This window comes from Nannospalax galili, unplaced genomic scaffold (assembly GCF_000622305.1).
Source record: "Nannospalax galili isolate Female #2095 unplaced genomic scaffold, S.galili_v1.0 scaffold449, whole genome shotgun sequence".
Taxonomy (NCBI): Eukaryota; Metazoa; Chordata; class Mammalia; order Rodentia; family Spalacidae; genus Nannospalax; species Nannospalax galili.
In genome coordinates, this window is record NW_008360312.1 from 1,594,974 (window position 1) to 1,614,669 (window position 19,696).

A 19,696-nucleotide genomic window follows, 5' to 3' on the forward strand; every position below is an offset into this window, starting at 1 on the left:
CCATGCAAACTTAATGTTTTACTAAATTTTCTCCTTCTCACCCTCTGGAAGACTGGCTCACAGTCACTGGGTCTCCGGTTCAGATGCTAGTTAATAAAACCAACCTAGCAGTTCTATTTGAATTTTGCATAGTTTATATGACATTTGGGAGGGGGTGGCTTACAGAGAAATGGCTTCTCATAACACATGATGGAGACCAGTAGTCTCCATCAGCTTTCCTGCACCATGCATTGCAGGAACGCCCTGCAGCAATTGCTCCCCTGAGCCCAGTTCCAAAAATGGCCGTTACTCCACCCCTTTTCCCAGGGTGCCCCACATCGCCCACCATTTTCAGAGGAATGAGTAATTTTCAGGCTACACTCAAGTGGACAAAAACCCAGCATAGAACTGTGGAAAAGAGCAGTAGGCCCCAATCTTATTTGAAGAATTATTGACAGCTGATTACTGCTGTGTGAGAAAGAACTGATCTTCTTAAATGGAGGGACTCTAGATAGACTGACTAGATAGATCTTAGTGAATGAACTTGCACTGAGGGACATCTGGGAAGACTAACTTTACATGATAGACCTTAACACAAATGACAGAATGTATGAACTCCGGTGGTGGTTTGGGGGGGGGCACTATGGGAGGGCGTCAATGGGGAATGGGATATAAAGGTGACTTTCTGCATGAAATACACAAAACCTCAATTCAATCAAATTTAAAAATTTAAAGACTTTAGAGAAATAAATGTAGGCATTGACAGTAGATGAAGCAATGAATGACAAAAACCAAAAGAATAAAATTGAAAATAAGGAAAAAATTACAAGAAATATGATATAAGTACATATACTAAGTGATTACTGATATATTGCTACATCAAAATCATTCATAAAAATGTTCACACATTGGGGCTGGAGAGATGGCTCAGTGGTTAAGAGCACTGACTGCTCTTGCAGAGGACCCAGGTTCTAGTCCCAGCACCCACAAGGCAACTACAAACTATCCTTAACTCCAGTTCCAGGGGAATCCAAAGTCCTCTTCTGACCTCTGCAGTATTGCACGACACAGGTGCATGCACATTCGGGCAGGTAATACACTCATACACATAAATTAAAAATAATAAATTTTTTAATTCACACAATTTAACAGTTATATTGATGTTATCAGGTAAGAACCATTATTATCTTAGCTTTTCACTTGAAGAATCAGTAACTGATTCTTCTGAGAGAAGTTAATTTACCAAAGCTCAAACAGGCTGTACATCAAGCACAGTTTGAGCCTTCTACTCCAGTCTCTGCTTTCAGCTGCAAGGCTGCCCTGTCTTTGCCTGATCATTGTCTTTTTAAACTCCACCCAAAATTAAAAAATAAAAAATCAAGGATTTATTTTCAGTAATGTTATTGTGATCTCACTGTTTTATATACTTTGCTAAAAATAGTATTTAAAATTTAAATCTAGAAACATTTAAATCTGTGATTTATATGATGAATATATTTGTCTAGAAAACATTCATATACATAAACATATTTAGTGTCACACATTTATCCAAGAGGAATTGCCTCACAGAAAGATAAGGAGAAGAAAGAGAAGAGGGGGCGGCATATCGGACACTGGAGACTGCTTCGCTAACAATATTTGACTCCTCACCTGGACCCACCATGTAACTGAAAGCAGGATGAGATCCTGGTGTGTCCACCTTCATTTCGCATCTATTTTCTTTACTTCGGGTCACTTGCTTGCCTCTGTACAGCATTTTGAATATTATGGGGTGCCTACACAGAAACTGATGGCCCTAACTTAGCTCATTCTTCTCTAAGGCTGGAGACACAAGGGGACAGTAACTCAGCATCTTACTATCATCTTCTTCAATGTCCTGTTCAGACATTGCATGGTCTTAACTGAAATCACCTTCAATCCCAGAAATTACAGACCACCCCCCCCCAGATGAGGGCCATTACATTTGATGGCAAGGCTGCACTTTGGATCACATCTAATCTCCTGAGAACCAGTTCTCAAGAAATGAGGACTTCTTTGGGCCGCCTAGCAGGACTAGAATTGAGACAGTTGTTAAACAGACCACACTTTGGCCAGAGTTGCTTAATTACCAATATCTCTTCCTTTATACCTAAACCTCATATCAGTAACCAGAAGATGAACATAGGATCACTTGACTCTTCTATCTGCTCTTCCAAATGCAGCCATATTAATTGAATCTCTTTTCTGCCTTTCACCACGACAGATTTCTTTAATTGGTGTATTGGGATGGACCAAGCCAACTTGTTAGAGGTCCCAGAGCCTTAGCATTTACCTTAAAACTCTGGTTAAAGGAAGAAAATCAGGAAATGAAGGAGGGATGTAAAGTGAGGAAAGGGAAGAATGAACGAAAGAGAGAAAACACTGGGGAAAAGAAAGGAGGGAGGGAAAGGGGAGCATTAAAAGGAAAGGACGAAGCGGAAGAGTAGTGAATTATTAAATACTACATGCAAGTAGTAAAACTGTGTAAAGAAAAAGGTAAATGTAACAGAACGCTTCAAGAAAAGAAATCAAGCTCAGAATCACAGCAGATTGAAAACATACCATCTACATAGGACTGTGTAGCATGTAATGTATTTGGATATGGAGTACATCAAAAATATAATTGATGATAAACACAAAGATGTAGGAATAACAAATAAATAAAATCACTAGACAACTCACCTTTTGCTGTTTCTAGTTTTCATAAAACTCTTAATGCTCCACACAAACATGTTGGCCCATACCTTTGAAAATTTTTCAGTCAGGAGTTCCTATCTCTTCCTTCAATTAAAATGTGTCCTGACTGCAGGGATAGGTCTCCCAGGAAGGCTAAGGCCCACTTCTAGGTATGTTTTCTGTAGCCTTGACTGTGGCTTCCATTTGTCATTTAAAAAACTATGAATTATCTGTAGCTGTTTTACTTTGACTCGGGATATAGGTTGTAGTAGTGTTTACCACAAATACAGTTTTTGAGAAAGGGAGGAAGGATGGAAAGCTACTTTATAGTTTTCTTAAAAGTGCTGAGCAGCACAGTCTGAATCTGCAATGGACTGGAAAAAGATGATAAGCCTTGAAGGAAATGCAAAGGAGAAGCAGGAAAAGAAACCATACAAGGCATGGGAAGGGATCCCCTCAGAGGTTGACTCAGGCAGAGAGCTTGGAAAACTTTGTATTTTTAGTATCAGTTTCTATTATGTCATAAACTGAAACTTCAAATATGGCATACTTAAATACAGCTTGGAATTTTAAAAAATTGTTTTCTAATTCTAAACCATTCTAAACCTGGGTATTTTATTGTAAGGAGGTTTTTATCTTTTTTCTTTTAAAGGTCTAAACACACCCATATCAAGACGTTCTTTAAGAAAGCACAAAATGACCCTTTGGCCCTGTTTGACATGTAGAGAATCCCAAGGAAGGCAGATGTTTTTACCCAGGCATGAGGAAAGGTATAAAGGATGAATCAAAGGCAGTTTTAGGCCTGAGTTCCTTTCACCAGATTAAAAAGTTTCTGCAAGAAAAGAGTAAGAAATTCCCACAGCAAAGCATTCTGAGAGGAGAAAATCCTGACTTTTTGTTGTTTTATTTTGACTTTAAGCTTAGTAACCAAAAACTCCAGCTCTATGTCACATTCTTTATTCACTTCAAGATATACCAACTTTTAAAGAAATACTGAGAAAGAAAATGTTTTCCCAAGAGTAAATAATTCTTATACTTTTGGGTCTGTACTGCCTTATCATTGATTTTTGTGATCCTTTTCTTTTCCTTAAAGATTTATAGGGATGTTATTTTATACACTTTTCTTTTATCTTTTAAGCCAAGTTCTATGAATAAACAAAAATATTCTGTAATTCAAATTATTTCCCCAAAGGGAATAGTAATACTATTTATATTAATTCATTCTCTATTTCTTCCCTCATCCCAGCTGCTTTCCTTTGACAGTTATCTTTGTATTCAACTACCAAATGTCATTACTGGGAGTAGTTTCTTTTGGAGTTGAGCTAAGTCCCTGTTAGCTGAAGCTTCTGTGAGTGAGAAGCAGTATTGAGTGCATAGTGCATTTACTTTAGTGTACGAGTATATTGCCTGCATGTCTAGTAAGTCTACCTGTTTTCTGCAGTGCCCTCAGAGGTCAGAACTGAATTCCCCTGGAGTTATAGACAGTTGTTATCTGCTATGTGGGTGTTGGGAAACAAACCTAGGTTCTCTGCAAGAGCAGTCAGTGCTCTTAACCACTGAATCATCTCTCCAGCCCCATAAAACCAGTTTAAATGTGAAAAGAACTTAGAACTTTGTGTTAACTTATTACCATTTTTCTTCTCTTAATGCATTTCCTTGCTGGATGGTTAACAACCGACAGGAAGTCAAAAGCGTTGTTCACATCATATGTTTTCAAGATTTTCACAGAATGATGGTCAGATTCAAATTGCAGAAGCTTGCCAGCTTAACACTAATATCATCTTGTGCCAGAAACATGAATGTTGTCTTGGCTCATCTGAAGACCCTATGTTGATTTTGTATCTGGGTTTAGTGGGGGAAAAATATGTGATGTGTAAGGTATCACTGAAGCTTGCATGGGATCTTTCATCACAGGGGAATCCCAGGTCTCTGTTTTTATTGAACAAACGCAGAGACAAAGTGACCTAACTCTTTCAAGTAATCTCCTAATTTGGATTTCACTTTAGGATGTAAACTTCACTGAGATACACTGGTCAAGTAATATGGTATTAGCAACAATGTTTATTGACTCCAAGTACCTTTTCTCTTTTCAGTGATAAGCTCAACTTTCTCCATCAAGCACATACAACAGGGCTAAAGGACTACTTATCCCCATGAAATGTCTGTTTTGATTGTGAAGAAGTTTCTTCTGAATCATCCCTCTGAAACACATTAATGCTTTTTAAACCACATTAGAAAGTAATAGTCTACTTTTCACTCTGTGTCTTCTGGCATGTTATTCTGGGAAAAAAAAACAACAAAGAAATACATACACACACACACACACACACACACACATGTGTAGTTTCTGTTATGACTTACATCACTGTGGGAGGATTACTCCAGGTCTGTCGACAGTAATAATATGCAACATATTCAGACTCCAGGCTGCTAATGGTCAGAGAACATTTGGTTCCAGATCCACTGCCAATGAACCTCAAAGGAATTCCAGTTACCAAATTGGAAGCATCATAGATAAGAAGCTTAGTAGATTTTCCTGGTTTCTGCTGCTACCAAGATAACCACTTCACACACACACACACACACCAACAAAGTAAAGCCCTCCCCCCAAATCAAACAAATAAAAGTATAAGTCAAAAGAACCAAAGCCCTGTCCTTGTATTCAACCATTGCGATTTGCTCTTGGTGAAATTCCGGAGAGTGATTACGTTGAGACTCTGCCATCAGAACCCGAAAAATTCATAGGATATTTTATGGATTAAAAACAAGTAATGGCTTGCGGAGATGGCTCAGTGGATCACGTGTTTTCCCCCACAAGCATAGGACTGGAGTTCATCTCTTGAACTCATGTAAATGTTGGCTGGAAACTGACCTAAATTGCAGCACACAGGAGGTAGAGACAGGGAATTCCCCAAAGTCTAGCTGGCTAGACTAGTGAAATTGATAAGTTCTGATGCAAGTGAGATATCCTGCTTCAACATCTAAGTAGACAGTGATTAAGGGAGATACCTGACCTCAACTTCTGGCCTACATGCTTATGTGCACATCTGTATGTGCGCCTACACATGTGAGAACACACATACACAAATATACACCATTTATATACACACAAAAAAGACACCAAATAACATTAGTAGTTAAAATAAATTAATAAAAGATTATCTATACATTTAAGATCCAGTAATACATGAAACTTGCTATTTCCAAAAAGAAATTATTATATGCAAAACATATTCTAGAAAATGTTATGAGAGACTTTTCTCTCTGAAGTGAGGTGAACAGTTTGCTGTACTGTTTTTAAACTTACCTTGTCAGCTGATTACTGAGGTACTAATGGTAATTCTGAGGTGTTTTATATATTCCAAGTTTTTCATAAAATGATTTTCTGTTAGATTCAAACTCAAAAAAGTTTGGCAACTTGGCACGTAGACTGCCATATTCAAAATTGAAATTTCCTATTTCCAGTAGGAAGTACAAGTTATTAGCCAAGGTCAAGACACATTGTAAAGCTCCTCCACTGATTTGTTTCCCTGGATCCTTGTGCTTCCCACTCTCCCACAACTTTGCACACAGGCCCCAGGCTAACAGATGCCCTCCCTCCCTGTTGCCTGCCAGGAATCAGAAAGACAGTCTGACTACAGGTGCAGTTCCAATATGGGTTACCCATCAATCACCTAACAGAGAACCTCCTCCTTCCTCCAAAACCTGTTAGGGACCTTCCACTTTGCCCCATAGGCCTGAACTGTCCTCAAAACTTCTCCATCACTCTCTATGGCAATAAAACTCTTCTAATAAATCTATCCAAAAGGACAATCTGCCTCAGAGTCCCTCCTTTATCCCAAACTTGAAATCTTTTAGAAGCGACTGGATTATGCAGATTCTTGATAGAAGCATATGAAGTAAACGAATGAGTAACTACCCATAAAATACAGCTGTATCCAGGACCATGCCTTTAAATGTTAAGACTCTCATAAGCTACAATCAATGCTTCTGTCAGAATATTTCTAAGTGTATACTAGAGTGTATAGAAACTTCTCAACCATAACACAGCAAAGCTAAAATCATTTTTCTTAAATCTACAATTCATTCTTAGTTCTAGGAAATACAAAATAATGTCCAAGATCAAGTGGAAGAAGGAGGAGGTGGCATTAAATGTTGTGTTAAAATGTGGTTTGTGGTAACATTTGTCATGAATTTGTATCATCTTATCTTTGTCAAAAAGTTACTTGATCTCAGACTCCAGACAGTCTGAATAGACACAGTAGATGGACCACAGTAGATGGACTTGCACCGGGGAACGGCTGGGGACATTGACAAAACAGTGGGCAGTAACTGGGATGACAGAGATGACAGCATATATGGGCTTCAGTGGGGGGGGGTATTGGAGGGTGCCAGTGGGAATGGGAATATAAAGATGAGTAAGATTGCTTGAGCTGTTCTGTATGAAATACAAAAAAAATCAGCAATTTTTTTAAGTGACTTGAATAATTTATAATAATCCCTTGTTTTCCAGGGAGGAATGATCTCATAAATATGCCACTTTAGATGAAAAATAAAAAACTGTCAGAAGAGTAATTTGTCCCTAAAATCTACACTGTTCCTTGTTTCAGAAGTGCTCTGGTGAAGCAGGGATCTGGCTTACTCTATAGGAGATGTGTTTAGCATTCCAGTTGCTATCCAGCTTGAAAGGACTATGTGTTTTGCATTACATTGTTCAAACCAAAGAAACATCTAAATACTGCAATAAAAGTATCAAATAATAATAACAGGATAATTTATAAAGAGCTGTTATAAATTAATCTCTCACCTCAACAAAGTCTGAGCAGATGATTAAGAAAGGCCCAGGAAGGAAAAGGACCTGTAAATTGTAACTTCCCATGATAATAAGGGCTGTATTAATTTGAAACAGTCTGCTGGGAAGTTTTTAAAGTGGTTTGGGTTGTGGGTTTGTTTTGTTTTTGTTTTTGTTTTTTGTTTGTTTGGTTGGTTGTTTTTTTTAATGTTTGGGATGCTTCCTGTTTGGACCACAATTTAACTTTTGGAAATTTAGTGTACGTATGTGTCCTAGTTTGTCTCTCCATTACTGTAACAAAATACTCTGACCAATTTCAACTTGGGAAGGAAAAGAATTATTCAGCTTACATCTCCCAGGTCACAGTTCATCAGGGAGCCCAAGGCAGGAACTCAGGGCAAGAGCTTGGAGGTAGAAGCTGGAGCGCAGGCTGTGGAGGAACTTTGCTTACTGGCTTGCTCCCTTGGCCCCTGCTCAGCCTACTTTCTTATGCAACTCCAGCCCACCTGCCCAGGGGTGGCACCACCCACAGTGGGCTGGGCCCTCCCACATCACTCAACAATCAAGAAGATGCCCCACAGACATGGCCACAGGCCAGTTCAATGAAGGAAATTCCTCAGTTCAGGCTCCCTCAACCCAGGTGTGTCAAGTCGACACTAAAGCTATCCAGCACAGTATGATATGTAAAATGAGGGTTTGTATTTGCTCCAAGACATAAGGTTAAAAAAGGGAGAAATATTGGTTGTGGAGTTTCTGTTCCCCTTCATCTTAGGCAGCACTAAAATAACAGTTTTTAAAGCATGGGTGACTGAACACTGTCCCCCAACATCTTATTTCATTGATCTGACTATGGCCTAGGCACCAAGGCCTTTAAAAGTTTTCCCAAGTAATTCTAAGTGCAGCCAATTTTGAGAATTGCTGATCCAAAGAAAGTGGGAAGAAAGATGCAAGGAATATCCAGCAATGAAAGGTCCTGTTCATAAAAGAAAATCAGTTAAACCAGTCTCATTTTCCTGTGCTCACGTAGGGAGTAAAGTAACAGAGTCGCAGTAAGAGCAGGATTTCCATGCCTATTAAAGCTGTCTATTCAATTTTAATTCACTCAGCTTAAATAGCCACTAAATAATCTATTATCTTCAAAGAGCTGCTCTACATTCATAGGACAATCAACAATGAATAAGATCTGTCTCCATGTTCAAACAACTCACGAACAGGTAAAATGTTCCCTGAGTTAGCTGGAGTCACAAGATGCAAATAATCCGCATCTGATGAGGAAGCCAAGAGCTACCGGAATAATAAATGGATTTCCCATAAATTCTATCATGTTAAGAGGTTGGAAGATGGGGAGATGAGAAGTTCTAATTTTCCAACACTGAATTTGAAATTTGAAATAGTTGATCAAATGTCTGCACATTTCACTGGACTCAACCTGTGGAAGTGCTTGCGAGGTGTCGATTAGATCTTTCTAAAATTCATATTTATTTGTTTTTTTGTTGGGAGGGGGAGAGCATATGCCACAGGATACATATGGAGGTCAGAAGAAAATCTGTGGGAGTCTCTTCTCTCCTTCTACCATGTGGGACCAGATGATGGAACACTGGTTGTCAAACTTGATAATAAGCACCTTTACCCCTTGAGCCATCTCATCAGCCTTAAACCCGCTAGTTTAGAAGCTAATTAAAAATAAACCAAGAGGGAGCTGGAGAGATGGTGCAGTGGTTAAGAGCACTGACTGCTCTTGTAGAGGACCTGGGTTCGATTTCCAGCACCTACATGGCAGCTACGAACCATCCTTAACTCCAGTTCCAGGGGAATCCGAAGGCCTCTTCTGACCTCCACGGCATTGCAAGATGTAGGTGCAGTCACATACATGCTGGCAATGCATTCATACACATAAAATAAAAACAATAAAGTATTTTTTAAAAATACACCAAGAAAAGGAATTTGAACAGAGGTATCCTGTGTGGATGGTCAGTGATGCTTCCAGAAGACATGAGTTATTAGTCAAGGAGTCCCCAGAGACATCCAAACAACACTAGCTATTATCATTGCTCTTGGATGTCCACCATAAATAGATGATAAGACCCTCTTGCTAAAGGCAACACACATTTTGGTTGCAGGTATAGAAAAAATCCATATCAAACTAACCAGGAAAGTTTCTCCATGCTGACTAGCTTTCATACTGGAAGGTGCTATGCAGGCTGCTAACGGTTACTTTAGAGGCAAGATGTGCTCTCTGGTGCTATAGTTGGGGATAATCAACCACTTTATGATTGGAATTGAGGCCTGCTCTTCAGCAGGGAATTAATGCCTGGTACAGTAAACCTGGTCAAAAGCCCATGCCTAGGGAGGTCATAAGGCCCTAGAGAGGAACCTACTTTTGTGGTTTTGTTAATTGGTCATGGTGTTAAACACCTTGTAAATACTCATGATGATACCCATACATTAGTGCTGCTCTCAACCTTCCTCAGAGAAATTTCTTTTTTGCAGTTGGTAGTAGTTAATGCAGAAAATCATAACTGCTCAAAGTTCTGGGAATAGGTGCCCAGTCATAGATGGGACTTGTATGTCAACCTCCCCTCAACCTCCACAAGGCTCAGGATGCATCACAGTTATGTAACATAACCTGGTAAATTATTTTGTCCACATATAAGGGATGAAGGGTACAGGCATGCTCATCAGGGGGCAGGACACTTAAGGATTAAATCAGAATTCTGCACATAGCAAAGACTTGATATTCTATGGACTCATGAGACAATTTTGATCTGCACAATATCTTCTCCCAAAGACACATTGTTGAGTCCTAAAATCATTTTATTTTTCTTTATTCCATCTTTTCCTACACATTTCTATCCGGTAAAATGAAATATGTGATAGACTAACTTGGCCTTAAAATGAGAGCTATTGGGACTGGAGAGATGGCTCAATAGTAGTTCAGAGAACTGGTTGCTCTCACAGAGGACCCAGGTTCCATTCCCAGAACACACATGGTGAATAACACGCACCCATAACTCCAGTTCCAGGGGAATCTGACATCTGACCTCCACGGGTACTGTACAATACAGATGCACTTACATAATGCAGGCAATACACTCACACACATGGAATAAAAATAATAAATAAAATATTTAAAAAATAAAATGACACATTTTTAAGACGTGACTAGCTGGAAAAGGCCTAGATGTATATTACTGTTACCATAAGTCATTTGAACTTAGCATCACGCATGAGCTAATATATATGTTGAAATTCTTTGCTAGTTTAAAGAAATTTTTAAACAAAACCCTCCAAATTCTAAACATAAAGTTAGAACATTAATCTGATCAAAGGGCCAAAGAGTTTTTAATTCTGTTACCAGAAACATTTTTCTTCTGTGGTCAAATATATGGTATTTTCCTAAGAGTTGGGGAGTGAAAAATGTTTAAAGGTTTATAAGCTGAAGAAGTTTAGATAGTAGTTTGAATCTTTGGCAACGTCTCTTCTTGGCCAGATACAAGCTAGGGCACAAAATTTAGGTCAGGTCCAAGCTCTATTGTGCTGATATCAATAAATATGTTGTGGAGACAATTTCACCCAAGGCAAGAGCAAGATGAAAACAATTGACTACTTTGACTCTGTGTGTCTGTTTTCTTGTTCATGAAGGGTTCTATGACATGGGAGTAATCAAATGTTCCAAAAGAACACAATGAGATAGAATAGGCTTGGATCAAGAGAGAGGACGTCGGTGAACAACAACACTGATGATTGGAGGACATCTGTACAGTTTCTCATAGAAAGGTTTCCAGGAGCTAACCCTGAGGAAACCAAAGGACAGAGGGGAAAGGACCATAACTCGGGGAAGATTCCTATGAAGCGAGCCAGTGCGGAATCACAGTGGTGTTCCATGCCTCATCAGCTGGATCTGGGTTTGCTCTTCTCCAGCAGCCAGTGTGGCTTTTTTTCTGCACATTTTTCTTTCAGTGGGTGACTTATGTATACACACATGCACTCCACTCTGGTTTCACTTCTTAGGTTTTTTTTTCAGAGACTCTGGTTTGGAAAAAATGTAGAGCAATCATATCTCCCATGTATGAACAGCCTTGATGTTTTCCCCCACTGCTACATGAAGGGACTCAAGACTCAAGTAATTGACAGAAACACATTATTGGACCCAATGCTTTTGCTCATTCTTCTAGCAGAGAAAGGCAAGCACAGCACATAGTGTGAGGCTTTACTCTTAGTATTTAAGAAACAGATTTGTGGTTCAAATCTATAGTGATATGCAAGTATGCATGTGTGAGAGAGAAATGCTTTTCTCTAATATATGTTGACTGTGTAATTATGACACATTAATTAAAACTGCACATACCAATGTCTGATTTATACAATAAGGATAATACCTCTATGCTGTAAAGTTATTACAGAAAAGACCACCACGATGCACCTCAGATAGCATCTTTCAGCAGCTATTTTTACCGCCATTATACTCATGTTAGCATTAGGAAGGCTCTTTATCCCAACTGGACAGCTAAGTCACTCCTGCCCATTCATCAGCTGCAGAATCTTCCTGGAGGCTCCTGATCTAAGCACTGCTGTTTAATCTCCACAGTGTTGATACAAATCAACAGTGTCAGAGAGAAAAAGTTAATAGCAGAATTATCCTCTAAGGCAGAGCTGTGAGGGGAGATAAACAGATTAAGCTTATCTGACCTTTCATTCTTTTTTAAAGATAAAAAATAGTGAGCAAAATTTATCTGAAGGATTGCAGAATTATTAATTGTCTTACACCTTTTTATTTAATCTAAATACATCAATGTATAAAATAATCAATCAATAAATGTTGCCATTTTTGAACAATATTTCCATATCTTTAAAACAAGTATTTGAGTGGAATGTCTTTGGGACTTTGAGTTAAGAAGGTTCCTTTAGTTACAAACTGTAAAAGAAAGAAAGACGGCATCTGCGGCTAAAGGCAAACGCAGGCTGACTCTAAGTTCCTGACTTTCCTTCTGTGTCCTTGCTCAAAGGGCTCCAGCACGCGGGTGCAGCCCATTCAGAAAACGGTTTTCTCCCTTGTCCCACCTACACTTGCCCTTTGTTCAGAAAGATTCTCTAGTTTCTTCTGTGCTCAGCAAACTCCAGGAGTTCCCACTTTACCTGCTGCAGGAGCCCATGGGGGCAATTCTCTAGTTAGAAAGGGGAGTAATTTTTGGCAGGAATTAGTCCTCACATCTCCCTGCTTTTGAATCCCTGTTCACGGTGACCAAATTGGCCTTGGTAACCCAGAAAAGGCTAGTTCTAAGTGTTGGACATGGAAAATGTGTAAAGCAAAGACTAATTTTTTTCTTTCTTGTCTTTTGAAACAGGGTCTCCTTGTAGCCCCAGCTGGCCTGGAACTTGCTACACAGACCAAGCTGGTCTGGATCTCACAGAGATCTGCCTGCCTTTGCCTCCCAAATGCTAGAATTAAAGATGTGTGCTACCAGGCCTGACACTAAAGATTGTTTAAAAAATGAAAAACAGAACTGTTGATCCCCTTCTCAGACGGCTTTAATTCAGTTTTTCAGTGATAGATGGATCAGTCCCCATCTACATGGAGAGAAGGACATAAACTAGGTTTTGAGGACTTACCAATTCACCTGAAGCAGAGAAGTACAATTAGCTGATGAAAAAGTGTAAAAAAAAAAAAAAGCCTCCAAGTGTAGGGACTTCTATGCACTACCTTCAAAACAATGTCAAAAATCCAGCTACACATTTCAAATTATTTAAGGCTGTCCTTGCTATCACTTAAATATGCCACTTTTGATACTATCATATGCAATTGATCTACCTTCAATATTGTTTTCCCTGACTTCACATTAAAAAAATGTACCATAAATTTATTTATAAATAATTACACTAAAACAGGATGGTAAATAGAGATAGTCCTGTTTGTGCACATTTTGCTAATATTCTGAAATATACATAAGTTAATTCACTGGGCACATTAACCATGTAAGTCATTAGAGCTCTAATTTAACTCTAATATTTAAATAATCATTGTTGGAATTTATTGTCCTCCAAGTGCTAAGACATTAAATAATGAAGTTCCCTTATGCCTCACCACACCTGTCACCATTTCCATTTAGTACAAGATGTTTTCATCAACCAATCTTACAACCAATATATTACAAGTCACGGCAAAGGAGACTTCTTTAAAATGACCTTGCCTCAAAGGACTTCAGCAAGTTTCATTTTATATTTGGTTAAAAATTTACAGCCAATTTTGAAAAAGATGCATCTTAGCTCAGAAAATTGTTATTGAATATGTCAATGCTGTTGTAATGAAATGCTTCTTCTAAGTATGTGCTTATTAAATAAATAATAAACTGGGAAAAAACAGCATTCATTTCTTTCTAAAAAAGTTATTGATATAGAAAATATCTGACTTACAACTTAGTTTAAATTTGTCATCAAGAAAATAGAGGTAGGACAAGAAGATAGCTGCAGCAGCTAAGATCACCCCCTGCTCATCCAGAGAGCCAGAGTTTGGTTCCCAGCGTCCACACCAGACCAGCAGCTCACAACTGCCCACAACCTCAGCTCCAGGGGGTTTGAGGCCTCTAGGTTCTTGGGTTCCTGCACTCACATGCACATACCCACACATATGTACATATAATTAAAAATAATAAAAATCTTTTTTTTAAGAAGTAATTAAAAAGACAATAGAAAATCGATATCTGAGGCTGGAGAGAGATGGTTCAGTGGATAAACTGTCTACCACAAAAGCACAGGGACTTGAGTTTGAACCCCAGCACTCAATTGAACATGGTGGTACATGTCTGTAATCCCAGCAGAGACAGGAGGGGTAGAGACAGGAGGATTCTTACAGTTCATCAGCCAGCCAGTCTAGTTGAGTTGATGAACTCCAGACTCAATGAGACACTGACTCAAAAAATAAAGTGGAGAATGACTGTGGGGGACATCTACACCAACACACACACACACACACATGCACACACACATAGGAAATAATGCCTACAATTGTAAAATAAGTTTGGTTATATTCACACAAATACAAATTAAATAATTGAAATTGTAAGTATGTATGAGCACTGTTTCATAATTTGTATGACATCAATATATATTTACTTTTTAATTAAAACATGGTGTCGGCATACACAAGTCCCATGCAAACTCAGGCAGACAAAAACCCAGCGTGGAAGTGGGGAAATAAACAGCAGACCCCAATCTTAGCTGAAGAAATATTGAAAACTGATCACTGCTAGGTATGGAACAGTTGATCTTAAAGCATGGGACTCTTAATAGGCTGACTAGACCTCAATGGATGGACTGCCACTGGGGAATGTCTGGGGACGCTGACTTGACACAGTGGGCCTTAACATGGATGGCAGAGTATATGGGTTCCAGTGGGAGGCTATGGGATGGTGCTGACAGGGACAGAGGCATAAAGATGATTAAGGTTATTTGAGATATTCTCTATAAAATACACAAAAATTCAATTAAAAATTCATACATACTACTATTAATAATACTTTTATCTAACTTTGTCTTGATGGCCAAAGTTTCTTTTTAACAGTTAATGAGATGAAAAAGAATTTAACAATAACTCTAGCAGAAAATCTGTTTAATGTTCATTGGCTGATTTATATGAACTTTCCTTTTATATTTATTATACTCTAACCAAAATGCTGCACAGCATGTTAATTTTTCTTGGCAAGAGAAGAGTTGCCAGCAGCTTGTTTTTATGAATAAGCCTTCTGATGTATGTTCACACCAAAATGCTCTTTAGGTTTAATCTACATCTTCAGAGAACAATTCGTATTCTTCCACCTCCTTTCTTAGCAGGGAGCAAACTTGGGCCAAGCGATGTATTTTACTGTTGTTCAACCTGAGCCAGGTTTCTGTATTCAGCGTATTTTCCACAATGTGTCATTTATGCTTAAAAACATTGAGTACCATCAGTTTTCCTTACGTAAAAACCCAACTGCCTATTGCTTCCAGCCTCTGTGATTTATTCATGCAAAATTCATACAGCAAAAATGTGCTTTTTCAACTACAGATTTCTATTAAAAACAAATTATAAATAAGACTCTGGAATGCAATTTCATTTTTTGCATAAGCACTATAATTCAGTGTGTAAATAGATATTTTTTAGAGATTATCAATTTTAGAAACTTAAAATTGAACTTTGAAGATTAAATCCAACCTCTCATATAACTTAAGGAACTTTTCAATAATACCTCTGACAAACAATCCATTTATATTATACTTTCTTTTAAAAGCAATGAAAACACTTTTATATACATAATGGATTTTATTCCCTGCATTCCAATGTTTTATTAACACATGACTACGGCTGTTGAGCATTACATTTTGAGGGATTTGTGGTGGGTGAAAAGAAGAAAGGAACTGAAACTTAAACTTCTGCCTCCACACTGCTTCAGCACCAGCCTGCCAGAAGAAGGCAGAGACCTGCCTCCGGTGGCACAATAGGCATGTTTTTGTAATCAATTCCTGCTTCTCTTAGAGAAAAAAAAAGTGAATTACTTTGAGAAAACAGATGACCAAAATATATATAAGTAAATCTGTTATTTTGCTTAGAAAATCACGTCCGTGATCACAACATCATCAGCATGAAGTTGTACAGGACACTATCCTCAGAGGTCATATTACTGCAGGAAAAATCCTGCAGAACCCCTCTCCACCATCTGACCTATAAATTCAACTCAGTGATGTGTTGGCATTAGTTATATGATCCGACTTTTAATCACAACTTGATGGCTTATTTGTGGTTCATGCATCCCAGCATGTCTTATGTTTCCATTTACATGCATGTAAAATTTTGTAAACCCTTTAAAATTTTATAAAGAACCCACTTTGTGTATTTTGTGAAAGACACTGGAAATACAATGCAATAAACCTAAACGTGATATAACCATTTGCAAAACATTTTAGAAAAATAAATCTTCTATCCAGAATCACATAATCTTCTCTTTAGAATTTTGCTTTTATGATCAAAAGAAAATCATCTTTTTGCTATGACAAAGGAAATGGGAAGTTCCAGAGGGTTAATAATTCTTTGGGATTCAAGATCTTACAGTGCTGTATATTTAGTTACCTTCACAAGGTGTTTTCCTTAAAATATATTTGGTTTATCATTTGTTTATGGAAGGGGGAGGAGATTAGAATTACATCAATGCTTTAGGAAAACAAAATAACACCAATATCCACCTGCATAAATTATATTTTGAGACTATGGCAATAAATTGAAAAATCAAAAGATGATCTAAAGGACTTATGTACATATTTAGATGTGCAAAAATTATTAAAAAGATTAGTCACAAGCCTAAAAATATAATTTCATATCTAGCATTTCATTTATTTACTTGAAGATTCTCTTTATTTTAAATATACTATTTATTATTTTTATTTTATGTGTATGCATGTATTGCCTGCATCTAGGTAAGTGCACCACGTAGTGCAATGCTCACGGAAGACAGAAGAGGCTCTCGGATCCCCTGGAACTGGCATTATGGACAGTTGTTAGTTACCATGTGGGTGCTGGGATTCAAACCCAGGTCTTCTGCAAGAACAGTCAGTGTTCTTAACCACTGAGCCATCTCTCTAGCCCCTGAAGATTCTTTATTATTCATTATAAATTTAAATAATTTTAACACTAGTAATTAAATTAAAATAATCATATAACAAAATTCTATATTAGGTTATATATATATTAAATCCTAGAAATTAATATTTAATTAATCATCATTTATTATTATGTGGAAAAACAGCATATAAATATACCCAATGATTCTTTTATTATTGTATGTTATTTTAATAGAATCTTTAATGGGGAAGGTGTCTAATGCTGTTGTGACTGTCACTGTGAGCGCTGCCTGATCAGTGAAGCACCTGAGATCCAGACTTGGGAGATTGTCTCCACAGCATCTCAGGCTTTGCTACCTCAATTTGGGACTCTTTCCTGCAAGAGTGTCTGGCCTGGAACTTGAGTGGCATGGACTCAATGGTAGCTCAGCCAATGATATGGCCAAATAAATGGACTCCCCGTGTATCCAAACCTTCTGAAAACTGCCTACATTCTGTGACCACCACAGATGGTATGCCCTGAGGGCAGCTGAAGCTTGATGCAGACAGGCACCTTCCCTCTCCCTGCCTAAACTCCGGGCCCTGGTCAGAAGTCGGCTTCAGCCTTTGAAAAGTTGTACACATAGTTCTATGTTTCTACAGAGGGTAGTCCTTGATTTTTCCCTGAGGAGTATTAATGGTGTCTTGACAGATATTTGAAATAAAGACAGCACACAAGGGAAAAAAATATTTTTATTGATTCTTTGAGAAATTCATACAATGTATTTTGGTCATAATCACCTCCTTTCCCCAACTCTACCCAGACTTACCCCATTCTTTACACACCCAACTTTGCATCTGCTGTTTTATTAAGATTAATCCAGCAAAACTTTGTGCATACATATATAATCAAAACTGCCCTTCTGAAATAAACATTTGTATATCTTTGAAAAATGAAATTGCCACTTTATATTCTTCCCAAGCTATTAGTAAAGTTGTATTTGGCAATCACAATCCTAACTTTTAACATTACGTGAAAATAGTTGACCTTTAAAAAGCAACCTAGAGATCCACAAGAAAGTTGTATGAAACTTTCTTTTGGAATCTTCTTACCTTGCAAAATTATCATACATAAGAATAAAATTAAAATTCAAAGATTTATTATATGATTTACACACAATAAAATTCACAAAGTTGCAAGTGTACATTTTATATTTTGCACAACAATAATCATAAAATGTATAAAGGTGGCACGTTAGGTACTTTGCAACTAATAATCGAAGATGTTCTGCAATTAAATGGTGATAAAGAAAAAGTGTTTATAAAGTATCTGATAAAAATGCTTATCTCTATTAACATTACAACTGGAAGGTACACGTTACCAAATTATGCTATTGCACAGGGCAGTTTTAAGCAACCGCTGACAGACTCCTCTTTGTCCACATCTTTCTTTTCAGTTTCTTTTCCAAGCTCAGCCGTGGTTTCATCTCTTTTCATTCCCTTCCCCGTCCGTCCTCTTCCTCATTCCCGTCCTCCTCCTGTCCGCCATCTTCTTTCTCTTTTCTGTCTTCCTAACTTCGGCTTCCTCCTCATCTTCCTTCTTTTCCTCTTTGTCTTTCACAACCTACTCTTCATCTTCCTCTGGTTCCCCTTCCACCTCTTTGTCATCTTCTCCCTTACTCCATGTCGTCCTCTTTTCCATCTTCTCCCTCTTTGTGGTCGTCTCCTTTCTCTTCACTCTCTTTGTCTTCATGTCCCTCTCCTTCGGGAAGTCCCGTCCTTCATTTTCTGCTGCACCTTTTTCCTCTTTTAGGTCTTCTCCCTCTATTCTGTCTTCTCCTTCCTCATTTTTACCTTCATCCTCTTCTCCATTTCTTTTCTCTTTCTCATCTGCATCATCTTTCCCGTTGTCTGCTTTTTCTTCTGTATTTTGAATGTTTTCATCTTTCTGATCTTTCTCTTCATCATCTCCTTCTCCTGCCACTGTTTCTTTTCTCCATCTTCTCTAGTGTCTTCATTTTTCTCCTCTTTTACTTCCCCTGTTTCTTTTTTAGGAATGGGTGCTCAATCATTTTGGCTTCTCCATTTTCAGAATTTTCAGTGATGCAGTCTTCTTTAACATCTTCTGTCTTGGTTTCAAGAATCGCTTTGGCACTTGCATCTTTTTTTTCTTCCACTGCAACATTTTTGCTCTTCATTTTCCTTGAAGTTGAGGCTCTTTTAGGTTTCAACTCTGGTGTAAGGGTCATAGGCATAGCAGACAGTCTGGCTGATTCTTCTCTTTGGCTGCTGACTCCCATCACCTGCATCCTTTCTCTTGGGCATTGTGGCGGCTCTCTGCTAGAGATCTTCAGGCAGGAGGAAAAAGCTGAGAGCGGTGTTTGCCCGACTGCTCTGAGAGCGACTGCATCCTCTCTTTTTAAGGAGAGTTTATTTAGTTTATAAGTATGCGTGTGTGTGTCTGTTGTCTTTATGTGCACCATGTGCATGTAATTCCAACAGAGCCCAGCAGAGGGTGTCAGACCCCCTGGAACTGGAATTATGGACCATTTTTAGTGCCATGGCCATGCAGGTCCTGGGAACTGAACCCAGGTCATTTGTAAGAGCAGCCAGTTCTCTCAAATGCTGAGCTATCTCTCCAGTCCCGCTCCACTCACCTTTTTT

General features: G+C 38.2%; 1 pseudogene; it reads right to left on the reverse strand.

Annotated features, from left to right (window-relative positions):
- Positions 1-18,525: 18,525 nt before the first annotated feature.
- LOC115068709 lies at positions 18,526-19,357 on the reverse strand (annotated as a pseudogene).
- Positions 19,358-19,696: the final 339 nt, after the last annotated feature.